General features: G+C 42.1%; 1 protein-coding gene across 3 annotated transcripts in view; it reads left to right on the forward strand.

Annotated features, from left to right (window-relative positions):
• Window positions 1–5,423: 5,423 nt before the first annotated feature.
• Window positions 5,424–19,160, forward strand: part of PKIG (cAMP-dependent protein kinase inhibitor gamma) — a 76,373-nt gene continuing 62,636 nt past the window's right edge. The window contains exon 1 of one of the 3 annotated variants that reach the window (XM_070588388.1): window positions 5,424–5,550. The gene's annotated coding sequence lies outside the window, so the exon portion shown is untranslated. The remainder of the gene's footprint in view (window positions 5,551–19,160) is intronic. The other 2 variants (XM_070588390.1, XM_070588389.1) reach the window with 2 other exon arrangements.

Genomic DNA, 19,160 nt, shown 5'->3' on the forward strand with positions numbered 1-19,160 from the left:
GTATTCCCTGGGAGCCCATTATGTGTCAAGATGTGGTACGGACGTGCACCAGAATTGATGGGCTAGTTAAGCAGAGGCTGACGCTGAACAGAAATGCACCACGACGTACGGTGCTGAGTACTCTGAAAAGGAGTCTGAGGGAACATTCTTTGACAAGAAGTTAATTTCATGCCTACTATGTAAGGGACAGCAACCTCCTCGGGGTTAGTCCTGGAAGGCTTTTCTGAGGAATTTATATTTAATCTGAGAACTGAAGGATGAGTCCAAGTTAATCAGGAAAAGATGGGCATTGCTTCCCTGTCGATGCAAGTGATCCATAATGAATCTATAAATCGAAGTCGGGGTGAGTTTATTACACGAGCCAGTGTTGAGGACTAGAGCCCCGAAGTGACCTTGGCCAGGGAAGGAAGCACCGGGAAGAGGCGGGGTGTAGGGAGTGGCAGTGCGCCGTCTTAGAAGGAGGAAGAGACGTCACATGTGACAGGAGTATCCCTCTGACTAGGGCCCCCAGATGCTTTGCTGGCTCAGCGGGCGAGTGGTCACGGGATGAGCACAGTAGGTCAGTAGTTAATCCTTGGTTTCTGGGAAGAAATGCTTATCTATAAAGAAATGCTGATATGGCAGGAGGGCAACATCCCCATCTCCAAGGGCGTCCTCCTGGGCTTTGGGAGGTTGCGAGTGTTTAAAGCAGATGTACAATGCGTGCTCAACAGGCCACGTCAGGCCTTTCTGGAAAAACAAGGTTGGGCCCAATTAGTTTTGAACCAAACGGCTTCCTCACACCTCCAATGTAATGTATTGCTTTCCATTTATTCATCACCTAACATGTGGGATATATGTACCATTTGGCATAAAGGAAAGATCTCAGGGTGCGTGAACACGACATTAGGTACCATGGAAAGGCAGAGTGAGAAAGGCCTGTTTCAAACCAAAGAGGAAGTTTGTTTGAGACTAGTACGCATTGAACATTCTTCTAACATTTGCTTATCTCCCTTTTTAACAGAGTGAAGGCTTCCTTTTCCAGATCTCTCCAAAAATAGCCACAACTACAGTTAAATAACAGTGTTTTGGTTGGGAGAGGGTGTTTGCAGAAATTCTATTTCTACCAAGCAATGCTGGTTTTCCATTTAAGCAGTGATGTAAATTTAAGTAAAAATTGAGAGTCCGTTTAAAGAAAAAAATGACTGACTTACATAACAGCACAGGTGGTACGCAGGTACGGCAACAATGATGACAATGTTATACAAATGACTAGTGTAGAGGAACATTCACCTGGGAATATAAGAACCTGTGGAGTTTGGAATCCTAGAATATTTAGGCTGGAAGAAGCCTTAGAAATATATTCCGATTGCTTCTTTTAGAGAAATGGAAAAAGGCTCAAAGTGTAATAGTTTGCCCAAAGCCACAAAAAGGGTTGATGGCAGAGTGAGAAGAACTACCAAACTTTCCTAATTCCTACTGTCGGGGCGGGAAAATCCCCTTTCTTCCCTCCTTGTATCCTTACGGCTGGACTAATAGTAAAACTGACACAAGATCAGATTAACAGGAGAAAAACCCAGTTTAATACATATGTATTGGAGGTCATAAGGAAATGATGCTTGGAGAGTGAACAAAGCAGGCAGTATATATATCTTTTACACAAAGAAACAGTAAATTTGTGAAGAATTGACAGGACAAAGAAACTAGGTTTGGGATAGGTAATTAGGAATTTAAGCAGAGTTTCAGCTCGAGGTAGTCAATTAGCAGGGTTTGTCGACACAGGCTTCTCGGCAAATCCCCAGCTCTGGGGATAAGGATGCAGGGAGAGCACCTTTTCACAGGGGAGATTTATTTCCTGCTCTCAGGGGAACAGCGACAGGAGAGTCAGCATGCCCTTTTCGCTTTTCAAGGAACTTCAATTCAAAATAATCAGTATGCTATCGTGGGATATTTTGGGGTGGCCTGACCTGGGTCCCAAGACGACCTCAGCCCTTCTGCACCCCGCTTCCTCAAAATACCTGCCCAAGTCAAGCTGCTTCAGGATCACTGAATCTTCCAGGTAGCCAGTACAATCGTTGCTTCTTCCTGTCTGGGCATTGCTGGACTGGGCGAAAGAAAGCTAAGATGATAAAGCCCGTGACCATATTCCACCAGATACACACCTGCAGTCAAAAAGAGTTAGATTTATTTAGCTTGTTCAGCAAGGGAGAACGCACACCAGAGACGTCATGAGGTATCTTAGTGAAGGAAATTGGGTAGAGCTTATTTTAGACTTCCGGTTTGTGCTGAGTACCTCTTCGGAGGGTTTAAGGAGGTGGGGAACAGTTTTGACTCGGACAGAGTCAAGAAGCAGGGGCAATTCAGTGATTAGGTACCTTAAATCATTTTTATCCTGGAGGTACGAGGGTTAAAGCAGGGCCAGAGCTGTCACTGGAAAAGGAGCAGGACCCACTCGTGTTAGAAGAGGAGGATGTTGGGTCATCTTGTGGTTCTGGAGTGGCCTTGTCTCTGCCTTGTTCCAACTACAGAATGGCCTTGTCTCCTATGTGTTTATATTCTGGAAGTGCTCTTTATGTTCAGTGAGGGACTTTGGGTCTAGCTAGCAGCTGAAGAGCTTTTCATTTTCTGACCTGCAACCATTAGTCCTCCCAAATGTGGGATCCTGCCCATCTTTCACTGTTTCTGACCTTAAGTGATGAAGTGTGCCTTGTCTAGGTGGCAAATGTGGGGGAGAGCAGATCTTTGAGATCATCCACTCCAATTTACTACCTCATGCAAGAACCCTTCAGCAACATCTTTTCTGGGGAGGTGGGCGAAGCTCACTGCGACCCAAAACAGCCCTCCCATATTTACATTTCAATTGTCAAAACTAGGTTGTTCCCCGCCCCCGTATTGGAGGAACAATTTTCCTCTCTCCTCTTAGGTTCAGTGACTAGGCCAGTGTGAGGGATCAGAATTGGCCACCCAAATATGTCTCTTTAGATTGATTATTTTTAAGGACAAGAGACTCTGAAAGAAACTTTGACCTTCCCTGTGGCTGCCTAAAAGAATTTAAGATAGAATGCCTGTGCCCAGGACAGGCCATCACCAGAGATAACTCTGGGTATCGGTAGACTGCGAGGGTCCTTGCTAAACTCATTCTTATCAAAGTTCTGTCTATCAAACATTTGCTTTTCCATCTCCATGTGAATTGCCTTCCTCTCCTTTGAAGTCCCAAACCACTACCCCCAACATCTTCCTTAGTCTTTAGCTGAAAATGTTATTTAGGGTGGTAGCTTTGGCCATTCTGGAGAGTTACTCTGTTTTCCTGGGTTTCTCCCAAGTATGCGTGTTATAAAGCTTTGTTTTTCTCCTATTATTCTGTCTCATGTCAGTTAAATTCTTAGACCAGCCAGAAGGACCTAGAGGGGAGAGGAATTGCCTTCCTCCCCTACACCAGCTAGGCATTTAAACCATTTCACAAAGGACGACAAATTTTAAATTTGTAGAGGAGTGGTAAGACAATGGAAAGGGGTTTAGGCTTTTAGGGGTGGCAGACTGTGAGAAGGTAAATATATGGGAGAAACTAACTGAAGTTAAGGATTGTTTTAGTAAGGTTTGTTATGATGATTCCTTTCACTGATAAAAGTCTAGAATTGTTCCCTGTGATCAACTTCTGCCCTTCCTGGTACAGAGGAGGAGGGGACACCTTCACAAAGGGAAATGTATAGGGGGAAGGCAGAGAGCTTCTCTATGACTACTTCTCAAATGCTTTCAGCTCAAAATAATCCTTATGCCAAAGTGGCATATTTTAGGGTGGCAAATTCTGATCCCCTACACTCCTATATATCGTCTGAAAAGATGATGCATGTACTTGGCTTTAAAAAATACTGCATAAAAGAACATATGAGGAATATGTATTATCTCCCCTACCCCCCGCCATCTCCCAAATTGCTTTCCAGAGTTCATATATGCACATGCCAGCATTATATGTATTATCTGTCACTCCCTTTTTACACGTGGTTGCATTCCAACCACATGGTGTTGCACATTGCTTTTTTCACTTAACTTATTCATTCATTCAATAAATATTTATCAAGCTTTTACTATGTGCCAGACACTGTTCCCGGTGATGAGAAAACAGCAGGGAACAAAAGAAAATGCCTGCCCTTAAGAGTTTATGCTGTAATGAAAAGAGATGAGCAATAAACAAACTAATATATAATATGTCAGACACTGAGAAGAACTGTGAAGAAAAAAGCCAGGAGAGGAGAATACAGAGTTGGTGGGGTCTGGTATTTTAGAGGAGTCAGGGTAGGTGGTCTTTTTGAAGACCTGACATTTGAGCAGAGATAGGAAGGAGGCTCCTTCCTATCCATGGGGATATCTGAAGGAAGAGTGGTCCCAACATGGAACAGCAAGAGGAAAGGCCCTGCAACAGACACATGCTTAACTTAAAACCCAGAAGGCCAGGGTGGCTGGAGCATAGACAAGAGGGACAATGGTGAGAGATGAGGTTGGATGGTACCCAGGGGAAGTTCTCTTAGAGGATTGTGGGCAGCCATGGTAACTCTACACTTTATTCAGCACAGTGAGAGGTTTTGAGCAGGGGAAGGACATGATCGTGCTTACATTTTAAAAGCATCATTTTGGCTGCTGGGTGGAGAATAGACTGGGACAGCATTGGGGTAGGGTTGGAGCAAAGACAGGACTAGTTAGGTGACTATTGCTGTATGCGTAGCTTGAAGAGAGGTCTGTACTAAACTGTATCTACATCTGTATCTACCTGGGTCCCTCTTATTATTATAGTAATCCATTTTATGGATGTACCATAATTTATTTATTCAATCCCCTACTGATGGACATTTAGACTGGTCTCAACGCTTCGCTTCTACAAACAACGGAGCAATCAATATCCCTTGTGCTCATGTTCCAGTATATCTGAAGGATTGTTCCAAGAAGCATAATTGCTCGTCACAAGTTAAAATAAATTATTTCCCACAGTGAAATAAAATCTGGTGATTAATTCTCACCTTGAGCCCAAAGAAACAAGTTTATTCATTCTTTGCCACCCCACCCCTTCAGAGATTAATGAGTGGGGCATCTGCCACCCCTCCCACATCAGTTTTCTCGTCTTTAAATAATCCCAGTCTAGCATGCTTCTGCCTACGCCGCGTCCTCTCCCCGAACGGTCCCATGTCAGGTTACAGAGGGGTAAAGTGAGGCACAGGCAGCGTCCGTGGCACAAGTCCTCCCCCCACCCCACCCCCGGCCTTCCTGGCCCCCTTACCCCTAGCATTCTCTTCCTTCTCCCCTCCCCAGGGACTAAGTTCCAGGCTGCTAAACCCCACCCGGGTCCCTTATTGCTCAGGACCCCGACTCCCACCCTCTTTCCCTCCTCCTCTCGCTCGGGGGCTGCCGAAGGGCACGGGAACCCTCCAGTCCCTTCCGAGCCGCCGTAGCGCGAGCGGCGGGAGCGCCGCAGCTCCGGTCGCCAAGGCAACGGGCTCCGCTGCGCGCTGCCAGCGCCTCGCAGCCCGGGGGAGGCGCTGCGGGCCGGCGGCCCGGCTCGGCGAGGCGGCGGGACGGCAGGTGAGCAGGGGCCGAGCGGGCAGTCGCGGCCCAGCCGTGCGGGTACCGGCGTCGACTCGTCGCAGCGGGCGAGGGGCTGGGCAGCGGGGGATCCCCGCGAAGGAGGCTTGGGTCGGACCTTTAACCCCTCCGCCGCGCCCGGGCGGCGCCCCCTCGTGCCCTTTAACCCCGCTCGGCACTGGCGTGGAGTGAGCTGTCGGCTGTTGATTTTATTTGGGGGCCGTTGTCCTGATCCGAAAGTTTCTTAAAAAAAAAAAAAAGCCCTTCTTATTTGGGGATCGGGGAATAACTCAAAACTGCAGAAAATGTATGTCTGTGTGACTCTTCGGGGGCCAGGGAGAATTGACTTCTTTGTGCATTAGTTTTCCCATCTGCAAAATGGAGATGATAGCACGTGTCTTACAAGGTTATTACAAAGTAAATTTATGTTCAATGCCCTTGCAGGTAAGTCGTCAATACTTGAGAGCTTTTTTTATTCCTACTACTACAAGGAGGTCCATCACTGAGCATCTATTGTGTGCCAGGGCCTGGGCTGGTCGCCAGGGGTAAAAAACTGAATGAGACGTCTTGTCCTCAGGGAACTCCATAGTTTTACGGCGTAAATAGGAATTCATTATGATTCGAGCTATGATTTTGGACATACAGGAGACTGTGAATGCACCAATAAGGCAGTTAACCCAGATTTCTGGAGACGAAGTGGGGGAGGATGGTCGAAGAGATTCTAAAAGAAGATGACTTCCAAAATGAGACGTGAAGCCTGCCTTTGTAATGGCCAGAAGATGAGGCTGGTGAAGTGCACAGTGTTCTAGGCAGAGAGCAGGCACGTGCAAAGCCCCGGGGAGAGAGTGCAGGCTCCTTGGGCATCTGCAAGGATTTCATAGGCTGGCTGGAGACACATTCTGAGAAGTGGAAGTGGTCTGGCTAGATGTGTTTGAGAGATAAGCTGGTGCCCCTTCTGAAACACTTTCCTGTATCTCCTAGTGAGTTTTGAGAAGTTCGGACTTTATCTTGGGGGCAGTGGGAGCCATCAGAGGATTTTAAACAGGCAGTGAGTGTGTGTTGACCAGAGGTATGGTTTCAGAAAGATCAGGGTTTTTTGGTGCTCTCTTGGTCTCATCACTCCTTCAATCTGTTTTCCACATTGCAGCCATTCATTTATGGTGATTCAAAAAATATTTATTGAGCCTCTGCTGTGTGCCAGGCACTGTGTAGGTAGTAAGGAATCAGGTTCCTGCCCTCATGGCATGTGTTCCAGACACGTTCAAAGGTACATTCATGGAGACGAAAGCAGTCCAGTTACAACTGGAACTTAATCAATATTGAAAGAGTTCCATTCAGAGAGATAAAAAAAGGCCCGGATCATTCAGGGCCACTGTGTGGCACACTCTTGGAACAACCATTCGCTTAGACTACACCGAGAAGAAATGGCCAGAGAAGTAGGAGGAAAATTAGGAGAGTGCAGTAATGAAAGCCCAAGGAAGAGGTCAGCTTTGCTGGATGCTGCTGAGATTTCGAGTAAAATAAGTTAAATATTAAAATGTGCCCTTTGGATAAATAAATATAGAGGTCACTGGGGACCTAATTGAGCAGATTTGGTGAAATGGTGGAGGCGGAATCTATATCGGCAGCTTCCAAAGGTTCAATATAATGTATCAGTGGGATGAGGAGAGAGTGGGATGTGAGAAAGTAAAGACAAAGTGTAGGCAGCTCAAAGAAGTTTGGCTGTGAAGGGAGAGAGAGAAGGCTGGAGAACGATTGGGGAATAAGGTGAAATCTTTTTAAGCATGAGAGAGATGTGAGCAGATTTAAATGCTGATGGCAAAGAGCCAGTAGTGAGAGAGAGGCTGAGAAAATACAGGAGATGAGGGGGAAATCAGTGGCACAACTTTCCTGAGAAGCTGAGAGTGGTAAGATCCACAGCACAGGTCCTTTAAAAGGAATCTGAAGGCTTCTACTTTTTTGGAGAAGTGGGAAGTGAGGTCAATGCCAAAAAGGAGTGCATCAGTGTCATGCAACAAGAAAAAAGAAATGCAAGGTGTAAGTGTGGACAGAAAGTTATATTTTCAGTATCATCAGATAGCAGACATTTATTGAACTAATATTGTGTTCAGCACGTTTCATGTGCTAGTCTCAGTTAATAATGTGGTCTTTACAACTACCCTGAGAGATCACCTCTGTTATAATTTCCAGCTTATGGATGAGGAAATTGAGGTAAAATGCTTACCACCGTCATACAGGATTTGAATCCAGGTCTGCCTGAGCCCAGAGCTTTTATTCTTACTCACTACCTAGATGATATGATTGTCTACCTATGATCTGATTATCTGCTGAGAAGATTCGAGAGAATTGAATTAAAAATAATTAGGGGCTGGCCCCGTGGCCGAGTGGTTAAGTTCGCGCGCTCCGCTGCAGGCGGCCCAGTGTTTCGTTGGTTCGAATCCTGGGCGCGGACATGGCACTGCTCATCAGACCACGCTGAGGCAGCGTCCCACATGCCACAACTAGAAGAACCCACAACGAAGAATACACAACTATGTACTGGGGGGCTTTGGGGAGAAAAAGGAAAAAATAAAATCTTAAAAAAAAAAAAAAAATTAGATATAATAAGGTTAAGTGAACAAGCAGCTACAAGATAGACAAAAAGCACTAGCTTTATGTCAGCAGTAATAGTCAGAAAATGTAGTTAATGACAATAGCAACATGAAAAATAAATACCCAGGAATAAACTTTAAAATAAATGTGCCCAGGCTAGCCAGATAAAATAAGAGTTGACTGGAGTAGGGGTGGTAGGGGGCAGAATGGGTGTTTGGGTGAAGAGGAGGTATTTTTCCCTTGGGAAAATCAGGGTACTCCATACTAGAAAAGGAGCATGTGGAAAAAGCAATGTCTATCATAAGATATCATGGGAAAATATGCGAAGATGTTGACTATGATGTTTTTATAATATTGAAAAACTGAAAACTTAAATTATGGTGCAGTCATATGATGGGTGCTATCAGCCATTAAAAGAATGAGGTGGGAGCTATATATATATATATATATATATGAGAAAGATGAAAGATGTTTACATCATATGTTAGGTGTGAAAAGCAGATTATAGTACAGTATGTTCCTATATTTGTTTTTTTAAGTATATACATATGTATTTATAGGAAAAATGTCTAGAAAGATTAATTCTTTAAAATTTTTTTTTATTTTTAATTATGGTAAAATACCTATGACATAAAATTTATATCGTAACCATTTTTTTTTTAAAGATTTTATTTTTTTCCTTTTTCTCCCCAAAGCCCCCCAGTACATAGTTGTATATTCTTCATTGTGGGTCCTTCTAGTTGTGGCATATGGGACGCTGCCTCAGCATGGTTTGATGAGCAGTGCCATGTCCGCGCCCAGGATTCGAACCAACGAAACACTGGGCTGCCTGCAGCGGAGTGTGGAGCGCGCGAGCTTAACCACTCGGCCACCGGGCCAGCCCCCATTGTAACCATTTTTAAGTGTACAGTTTGGTAGTGTTAAGGATCTATATTCACATTGTTGTGCAATCAACCTCCAGAATTTTTTCATCTTGCAAAACTGAAACTTTATACCCATTAAACAACTAGTCCCCTATTCCCCCTCCCTCTAGCCCCTGGCAACTGCCATTCTACTTTCTGTTTCTGTGAATTTGACTACTCTCAATAGTTCATGTAAGTGGAATCATACAATGTTTGTCTTTTTGTGATCGGCTTATTTCACTTAGCTTAATGTCCTTAAGGTTTATCTATGTTGTAGCATGTGTCAGAATTTCTTTCCTTTTTAAGGCTGAATAATATTCCATTGTATGTATACATATACACTTTCTAGGTACTTTACGTGTATAAACACATTTTGTTTATCCATTCCATAGATGGACCTTTGAGTTGCTTCCCCACTTTGGCTATTGTGAATAATGCTGCCATGAACATGAGTGTACTAGAAAGATAAATTCTTTATGTCTGTGTCATGAGATCGTGGGGAGACGTTTATTCCTTTCCTTATTGCTTTACTTTTCTTTTTCTATGAGCATCAATTGCTTTCATAATCAGAAGCAGAAATAAAGATATATATTCTGTTTTGGGAGGTGAGGAAGTAAAGGTAAAAAAAGCCTGATCTAGGGTAGTGGCAGCAGGAATGGAATGGAGAGGGCAGATTTGAGAGACATTTCAGGAGAATTGACAGGACTTGACAACTAAGAGGTAAGGGAGAGACGAGTGGAAGACAAAGACTTCCCTGCCTATGGTGTGAAGGGGCCTCATCTTGGAGGGCTTAAACTAGGGAAGGAAGGTGGAAATAAGGCTGGAGAGCCCCTGAGCCTTTGTTCAGGAGTTTGGACTTTTTCCTGAAAGCAGAGGGAAGCCTTTGATGGAAGGGAAATGACTTAATCAGATTTGCATTATAGAAAGATCACTCTGGCTCCCTTCACTCATTCTGCAAGCTGAAGCCAGATAGTGCCAAGTTTCCCTTTGTGTTACTTAAGAGTTGAACCTCTGTTAATTTCCTTTTATTTGAGATGAAGCATTAGTGCTGAAAGATACCTATCTATTCTTCTAGAAGCACCTGGATATTTTAAACAGAGTCCTATTTAGATTAGGTTGATTGTTAATTGTGTTGGGTTTTATCTCAACAATACAGTCTACTGTAAATTTACTTTTTACCTTTAGTAGGGGAAATATGACTAATTGGGAAAGTAAACAAGAAATATAAACAACTCCAGTTAGAGAACTTCAATTTATTGCAAATATCTTTGACACTGTCCTTTTGGGAGAGAAAGGCCATTATGAAGAAAACAGTGTCATATTGAGGAGTTACTACAAAACAGAAATTCTTATGAGTCCGAATAGCTTCAGACTATTAGCTATTTGTATTCCCACAAACCTGTAATCTCTCTCTGCTTCCAGAGCATCTCAGAGAGAAGGAACTAACTGTTGTGCTAATGTTTGTAAGAGCTTTGTAAATTTATAAGAGCTGGATTTCCAAAAGATGTGAATCCATGATCTCATTTCATTCCTCCCAACAAAAACGAGGTGGAGATTACCATTCCCGTTTTCAGATGAGAAAATTGAAATCAGAGGATTCCGCACACCTCCCAGCTCCGACATCTAATACACCCTGGAGTTTTAATCCAGGATTCCTTATTTTCTTTTTATATTATATCTTCTTCTTATGGAAAGTTTTGAAAATATACAAAAGTACAAAGGATAGTAGAATAAATACCTTATTCCCATACCCCAGTTTCAACAGTTAACAACATGTGGCCCATTTTATTTCAGTATACTCCCCCACTCTCTCCTCACTTTGGATTATTTTAAAGCAAATCCCAGACATCATATCATTTCATTCATAAATACTACTTTTTTTTTTTAAAAGATTGGCACCTGAGCTAACAACTGTTGCCAATCTTCATTTTTTTTTTCCTCCTTTTTTTCCCCAAATCCCCCCAGTACATAGTTGTATATTTTTAGTTGTGAGTCCTTCTATTTGTGGTATGTGGGATGCCATCTCAGTGTGGCCTGACGAGCAGTGCCGTGTCCATGCCCAGGATCCGAACCAGCAAAATCCTGGGCCGCCAAAGCGGAGTGCACAAACTTAATCACTGGGCCGCGGCGCCAGCCCCATACATACTTCTATATGCATACCTAGGAGATAGGGACTTTTTTTCTCTTTTTTCTCTATAATCACAATACCATTATCACACCTAAGAAAATGAACAGTTGTAATTCCTAAATATTACCTGATATCCACTTAGTATTCACTTTCTTCAGCTATCTCATAAATGTTTTTTTCCATTAGTTTGTTTGAACTGGGATCCAAATAAGGTCCACTTATTACGTCTGATTGACCATTCCTTAATCTGTGTCAATTTCTCTTTTTTTTCCCCTCCTTTTATTTGTTGAAAAAATCAAGTTTTTTGTCCTGTACAACTTCTCACATTCTGGATTTGGCTGATTGCATCCCTTTAATGTGTTCCTCTATTCCCTTTATTTTTTTTTGGCCATTATACTTAATAGGTGGTGTTGTGTATTACATCAGCAGGCAGAAAAGTCTAGTTCTCTCTCTGTGTGATATTAAAATTGACCATTGGGTTTAGGTATTGTTTGCATGATCCATCCGTTGTAAGTTTCTCATTAGTCTTTCACAGAATGGTTTTAGCAGCTATTAATGATCATTTCTTAGATCTGTTATTTCATTGGGAGTTGCAAAATGAATCCAGGTTTTCTGATGCCAAGTCATGTGCTCTGTGAAATCCCACTGTCTCAGTTAAAGGAAGCCTTTGCACACTGTCGTGTACTGTCTCCTCTGGTAGGTGGAGAAAAATCCCTCAATTAATAGCTCAGCTTAATATATTAAAAAAAAAGAAAAGAAAACAGAAGCTCTATGCTCTGTCCAACACTCATTGCTCACAACATTGCTTTCCTGGGTTGTTCTTATGCATTGGCCAAACCACACAGTGGAAGGGCTGCCTATAGCAGTGTTTTTCTAACTGTAGGTTGTTACGTATTAGTAAATTGAGGAATTATTTGAGGGAGAGGTTCCAGCATGTTTTTTAAGTGAAAAAACAGGATAGGAAGAACGGAAAAATCCCAGAGCGTGTATCATATAGTAAGAATAAGCTTTATTTTGTAAAACTTGTGTTTCAGCTCTTTTTATGTATGTCTATCTGAGCCATGATATAAAATGTATTTCTTATGGGAGTCATGTTCAAAAACCGTATTGTTCCAGTGTTCAGATGACCACCCTGAAATATAGCAAGTTCTTTAGCCAAGGATTCAATTATGTTCAAATCTACTACTTATAAAATAGTACAGTCTATCGATCCCTTTTAGAATTCCTTTAAAGCCTTTTTGGGTGACTGCCAGTTAACCAGAATTACATTATCGCTGATGACCTAATCCTCTAGTATTCAAGTTGAATTGAATACGTGAAGAAGTGTGAACTCTCCAGGGGTTTTCACGCATACTGATGTTTTTGGTTCTCTGTTACCCTTGAGGTAGTAAATATGCTTCCAACCAGCTCTGGCATCATTAAAAGGCATGCTGGAGCCTCATCAGTATTAGGTGGTTGGGAACGGGAAAGAAGTCAGGATTGGGCTGTTAGAGAAACTGACTCAGCCCTTTGGCTGGCTTCCGGATGTGGGAGTGGGGCGGGGTCACCCAGACCTCCTGTGCACACGATGGTGACAAAGGCCGCCCTAATATTGTTCCTGCCCTTATCAGGATTGGCTTAGGACATAAGCAGTCGGACACTAGAGATGAGGGACTAGGAAATGCAGATGTTGGACTACAGTGTACAGTTAACATTTTAAAACTGGGGTTCAGAGAGTATAAGTTGCTCAGAATCAGCCAGTAAGTGGGGGAGCCAAATTTCAAGGCTTTACCATATCCTGGAAATATTCTGAACAAACGTGTGCTGTTAAGCTTAATAATAGTACGTACTGCATGGAGTTGTAAGGATTGAATAAGTAGTTAAAGCACTTAACACAGTGCCTGCCTGGGAGAACCACGCAGTAAATATTAGCTGCTATTATTATTTCTGAAATATGTTTTCCCTTGTTGAGTAGTTAAGCCTGCTCCTACCTCATGCCCTGCTCAGTTTCATTTTTCAGCTGCTGCCTTTATTTCTGTATGGACTGGTGACACGCCCTTCTTATTGAAAAGGTGATTAGCAGTCTCCTTTGGTTTGAGACAACTGATAGCTCCAAGGTATTAGAAAGAGCTTAGCACTTAGTCTGGCTGGCTCTGAGCGTGGGAGGATTTGGGGGTGATACATAGGCAGATGATCGATACCTCTTGAACAAAGAAACTGCAAAATGTTTTTCATATAAACCTTTTTTTGTTTTTAATTTAATTTTATTTTTAGCAAACTAATAATAAAGCCTTCTTAATTCTATGCTATAATATTCTCTATTTGGGGATCTCAGCTGCCTAGAGAATGACAGTGTCATATACATATGTCATTTAAAAATAGGACTTCTAAGTTTTCGTAAATATTTTAATATGATACCATTTAGTTGTACGTGAGGTAGATTTGGGTGATTTTTTTTTATAAATGAGACTTTGTGGCCAGTGTACTTTTAAGACTAGACTGTGTTTTTGTTTGAATATTTGTACCAAAGCTTAGCATTCTACTGCTTACTGATTATATTTTACTACCTAAGAAAATCAATGCTATATATATTATTCCAAATTAGTTTATCTGAAACATAATACCTGTTACCTTGTGGTTTTTAAGTTAAAACCTGAGGCATTATTTTCAATTTGTTATTTTTTATGGATAATTTATTAAAGCCGAAGGCACCATGATTGAAAGTAACTGAAAATTAAAGTGGTATTTCCATGGAGGCTAATAAAATGGCATAGCTTTCCTATGGCCTCAGAGTCATTGTTCTCTTTTTAGCCAATATTTGGAAGATACTAGAACTCATCGGAATGCAGAGTTGTATAGTGGGAAGAACAAGAACTTGGGTTTCAGGCAGATCAGGGTTACCTTGGGCAAGGTCTTTTAGTCTTGGTCCCCTTATCTGTGAAATGCCTCATGAAGTCTTTTGAGAGTTAACCATTATAGAACTTGCCACTAGAAGGGGCTTAATAAATGCGTTATCTTCTTTCCTTCCATTCCCAATTCCACAAGCCTACCTACTGTGTGCTTCTACTTACCACCAAAAGGAAACTTAGAAAAGTTGGTGGTCTAATCCTAATTTTCAGCATCAGTTAAACATACGTACTTATATTGCTTTCTTGTGTGCATAAGTCTAACGTTCAGTGGTTCTTGATCTCTGCATGTTATATGTGGAACATAGTAAATGTGGTGACCATATTTTCCAAACCAAAAAATTGGGACTAGTGGTCTGATGAGTATAGTGTACTTAGAGAGTCAAGAATATTTTGAGGGGCCAGCTCCGTGGCCTAGTGGTTAAGTTCGCGCGCTCCACTGCGGTGGCCCAGGGTTCAGATCCTGGGCGCGGACATGGCACTGCTCGTCAGGCCACGTTGAGGTGGCGTCCCACATCCCACAACTAGAAGGACTGGCAACTAAGATGTACAGCTGTGTACAGGGGGGGTTTGGGGAGATAAAGCAGAAAAAAGAAAAAAAAAAGATTGGCAACAATTGTTAGCCCAGGTGCCAATCCTTAAAAAAAAAAAAAAGAATATTTTGAAATACAGTCAGAATATTTTGAAATACAGTCGTGTCACTTAAGGATGGGAATATGTTCTGAGAAATGTCTTGTTAGCTGATTCTGTCATGCAAACATAATAGAGTGTACTTAAACCTAGATGGTATAGCTTACCACACACTAGGCTACATGGTACTGATCTTATGGGACCACCATCATATATGCAGTCCATCGTTGACCAAAATGTTGTTAAAATAGTGCACATAGAACAAAGTCATGGTTAGGAGGTGCTGGAATCCTTTGGACATGAGTTCAGATCTTGGCCCAGGCACTTTCTACTTTCATGCACAAGTTACTTAACCTTTCTAAGCTTTGGTGTTTCTTCACTTGTAAAGTGGCTGTAAGGAGAGTTCCTTGTCTCTTGTGAGGATTGCATGAGAGAGAGGGCTCAACACAGGGCCTGGAAAGTAGTCAGTACACTTGACAGATCAGTGTTAACTGTTGTGATCATTTTGAAGCCTTTGAAACATATACACTCATTCAGTAACCTTTTTTTGCAAAAGCGTGTATGAAAGCTCTTCTAAAATAACTCAATATTTGGGCACATAGTATATAATAACTTTTTTTTGCTTGAGGAAGAGTGGCCCTGAGCTAATATCTGTGCCGCCACAGCACGGCTTGATAAGTGGTGTAGGTCCATGCCCAGGATCGGAACCCGTGAACCCGGATTGCCCAAGCAGGACATGCCGAATTTAGCCCCTGTAGTAGCTTTATCAGGCCTTGTGGAAAGGAGGCATGGAAAAGGCACAGAAGTGTTTGGAAGACCCAGGGCCCAACTTTGCATGCCCACTGGGAAGACCTGACTTACTCGCCTTCCTCACGGTGTTTGAATAACTCTTAGCACACATTCCATTGCCTGTGAGATGACATCGCTATAGTGTGGATATGTTTTGGCTCGTATAACTTATACTTGTCCCAGAGGTAGGACAGACTTCAAGATTAACTTAGTCCACTGCCTCAGTCTTCTTTCCCTAAGATTCTCTTGGTTGTGCCCTCCCCAGTCTGTTGGCTTCATCCTCAGGCCAGCAGCAAAACAGATGTAGCAGTTCTGGGCCCCAGATCCATGTATGGCACTCACCAAAGGAGTAGAAAGATTCTCTCCTCCTCTGTTCTCCTAAGAGTGAGAATTTTTCTCAGAAGCCCCCGAATACGAATCCTAGAATCTCGTTGGCCTGAATTGGGTCATGTGCCCATTCCTGAACGAATTCCTGTCACCAGGGCAATGCCATGCTTATTGGCTTGGGCCTGGTTCTTGAACACTTCACTGCATGTGTTTACAGGGGGGATGAGATTATCTTTATGCCAATCAGGAACAGAATTGTGTTTCTGTGAGGAAGGAGCTTTTTCTGTGAGCAGGAGAAATGGACGCTGAGTACATTGGTTGGCTCGGAATTGTGTTGGCTGCTGGTAACAGTGCTTTGAATAAGACAAGTTATTTTTCTTTCAAAAAACATTAAATCCAAAGTAGGCAGTGTGTTGCTGGCATGGCAGTTCCACAGTGCCATCATGCAGTCTAGATCTTTCTCTCTCTCTGCTTCACCATGGCTGGCACTCTCATGGTCACCTCGTGGTCACAGGTGGGCTTCTAGCTCTCTAGATGAACAGTCTTTCCTTGAGGCAGGAAGAAGTACGAAAGGGAGGGCGAAGGACACCCTTCAAATTACTGGAAGTCTCAACCAACACGTTCAGTTTACTTCTCATTGTCCGTTCTTGTCCGTGAGGAAGGCTGGTGAATGTCGTTTCTTAGCTGGACACATCACCGTTCCCAACAGTAGAGGGATTCTGTTGCGGTGGGAGAAAGGGAAAGTGGCCACCAGAGAAGGCAGCCACTGTACCCTCCATTTGGAGGAAACCACAATTTTGTATATGTTTACTATCTTTCTATTCATAATTTTTGAATCAAATAATGAGATCGTACTTTATGTAATGTCTTATAATTGATATTTTCCGTTTAACCACATCATGAGTATCTTTTCATGTCAGTTAACATATAGAAGCTTCTTAACCAATCTCACGTAACAGATGCTAGATTAACAGATCTCTCCATTTTCACTATAAAAGTTAGTGTTTAACTCCCATGGCCTTCTGAATGTTCTCGGCTAGTAGACAGCTCTCTACTGTGCTGTCCAAGGCAATAGCTACTAACCACATGTGGCTGTTTAAATTTTAGTTAATTAAAATTAAATTAAAATTCAGTTTCTCAATCTCGATAGCCAAATGTGACTAGTGATTACTGTATGGGACAGCCCAGATAGAAAACATTTCCACTGCTGCAGAAACTTCTGTTGGACAGCACTGCTCTAGAGCGCCTGCACACTGCAGCTCTCTTCCGTCTGGTTTTATAGTGATTAAAGTCACCGACTTGGAACCAGACTGCCTGCGTTAGAATTCTCACTCTGCCATTTACTAGTTGTGTGACCTCAGGCAAGTTACTTAACTTCGCTGTTCCTCAGTTTCCTTATTTGTAAAGTGATAGTCACAGTGGTACCTAGACTGTGAGGATTAAAGGACTATAAATCGATGTAGAGTGCTTAGAACAGTGCCTGGCGCATATTAAACACATTGTAAGTATTTGCCATGATGATAATGATCAACAAGAGTCAGCTGGGCTTGTTCCCAAGCCTGTTTATGCCAGTTTTATTATTATAATTACACAATAACTAGATGTTTTGTTAAATAATGAAATATGAGGACAAAAAGGAAAAAAAGACATTGTCTTTGTGAAAAATTAGTTGGATGTCTACACAGAAATCGAAATATAATGACATACACCTGAAATTTATACAGTGTTATAAACCGATGTTACCTCAGTTAAAAAAAATATAAGTTGAATGTGTTTGAAACACCTGATAAAGATAAATGACTAAAAGAAAGTTATTGTCAAATTAGAGGCAGAAGAGACCTCTGAAAAGATTGAGGGAAAAAAATTCATCAAAATGTAGGATTTTGCCTTCAGACTACTTGGCAAGTGTCTTTCTGGTAAAAACTGGAACTCATAGACATGCATCATGGGTGTGGTTCATGCAGGAACTTTAATTGCCAGAATTTATTCTCAAAGAAAAAGCCTTGGTCTTTTATCAAGTATTTGGCAAGTGAATGTACATTTTGTAATGATTCCTCCCTGTTTGTTTTTTTTTTAATGAATTCTGCCATTATTAGTCCAAATCCTGTCAGGAAGAGAACTTCTATTTTATTTCTTTTTTAGATTGTTATGTATGCATTACTGTGCATCAGTTGAGATGAAAAATGTCACCAAATGCCAGAGTCCCGCCCCAGCTGAGTCCAGGTTCCTGAGGGATGGGCGGCGTCAGCGCAATGAGGGGAAAATAAAGAGGACGTGAGACTTGGGTTGGTGTTAGCAAGTCCAACTTTACTGTGCACAAGTGTCGTTTATATATTTTTTAGGATTAGTACAGAAATAGTTCTACAAATATTCTCAGAGAGATAAGGAAGTAAAAAACGAACACAAGAATATTTATTAGCATTCTATTCTATAGAGCATAAGGTTAATGGTAGTCTTCTCTGCAATTAACTAGTGTTTGTTGTCTCTAAGCTAAAAGAGATAGGTACCTAGGCATCTGTTGTAATTCATGGTAAAGTTAAATCAAAGAGAGAAGGTCCAGGCCTCCGGACAGGACAGCAGTCCGTCTGGTTACATTCTGGTGGAGCCATCCCTGCCTCCCTCAATCATTTACGCCATTAGTGTAGATGGTTAATGGGAAAAAAGGGCAACTCCAGGGTATCTTATCCCCAGGGCTATCTGCATTCTCAGCGGGCAGTTAAACATCTTTACATTTTCGCGCCCTTTACTGGGTGAAAGCATTCCTTTGTCTTTTAGATTGTAGAGCTAACAGTCCCTTAAGCACACTGCCGGAGAAAGTATCATTTTGTTAGTAAAGTAAAGGGCTGAAAAGCTAAGCTAAACTATATATCTTCAAGAATGAAAAACAGAAATAAGTATAGACATAACCTTGATAGAAAGCATGCATGTAATTCAGAAAATATCAGGGGTGTCGGCCGGCCATTCTTCACCGAGGGGCATCCCTGCACCCCTCGGCCCTTCTACTCATCAATTATTTATTATTTATTGCTTTTAGGAGAAAACCTCTATAACATTTTAACAGAAAGCAGAGGGTCAAGAATAATATATAGATACTTCTTGATCATCCAATTAACCAGCAAACTTAGAAGGACGATGCATATATATATTTAGACAAAGAACTGGAGGAAGAAGAAAGCATTAACCAGATGGAGGCCATAAACCTAATTCGACATCTTATCTGGGCAGGATTCCTTTCTGCTTGTCTCAAAGGGGACTGTGTGCTCCTCCATTAATTAACTGAAAAATATCTTGAAAGTTACCTGCAGGTGCTCACATTCTCTTACTATATCTAATTTTCCCGGGAGGTAGTGCCTCCCA

This window comes from Equus przewalskii, chromosome 21 (genome assembly GCF_037783145.1).
Source record: "Equus przewalskii isolate Varuska chromosome 21, EquPr2, whole genome shotgun sequence".
Classification (NCBI taxonomy): Eukaryota; Metazoa; Chordata; class Mammalia; order Perissodactyla; family Equidae; genus Equus; species Equus przewalskii.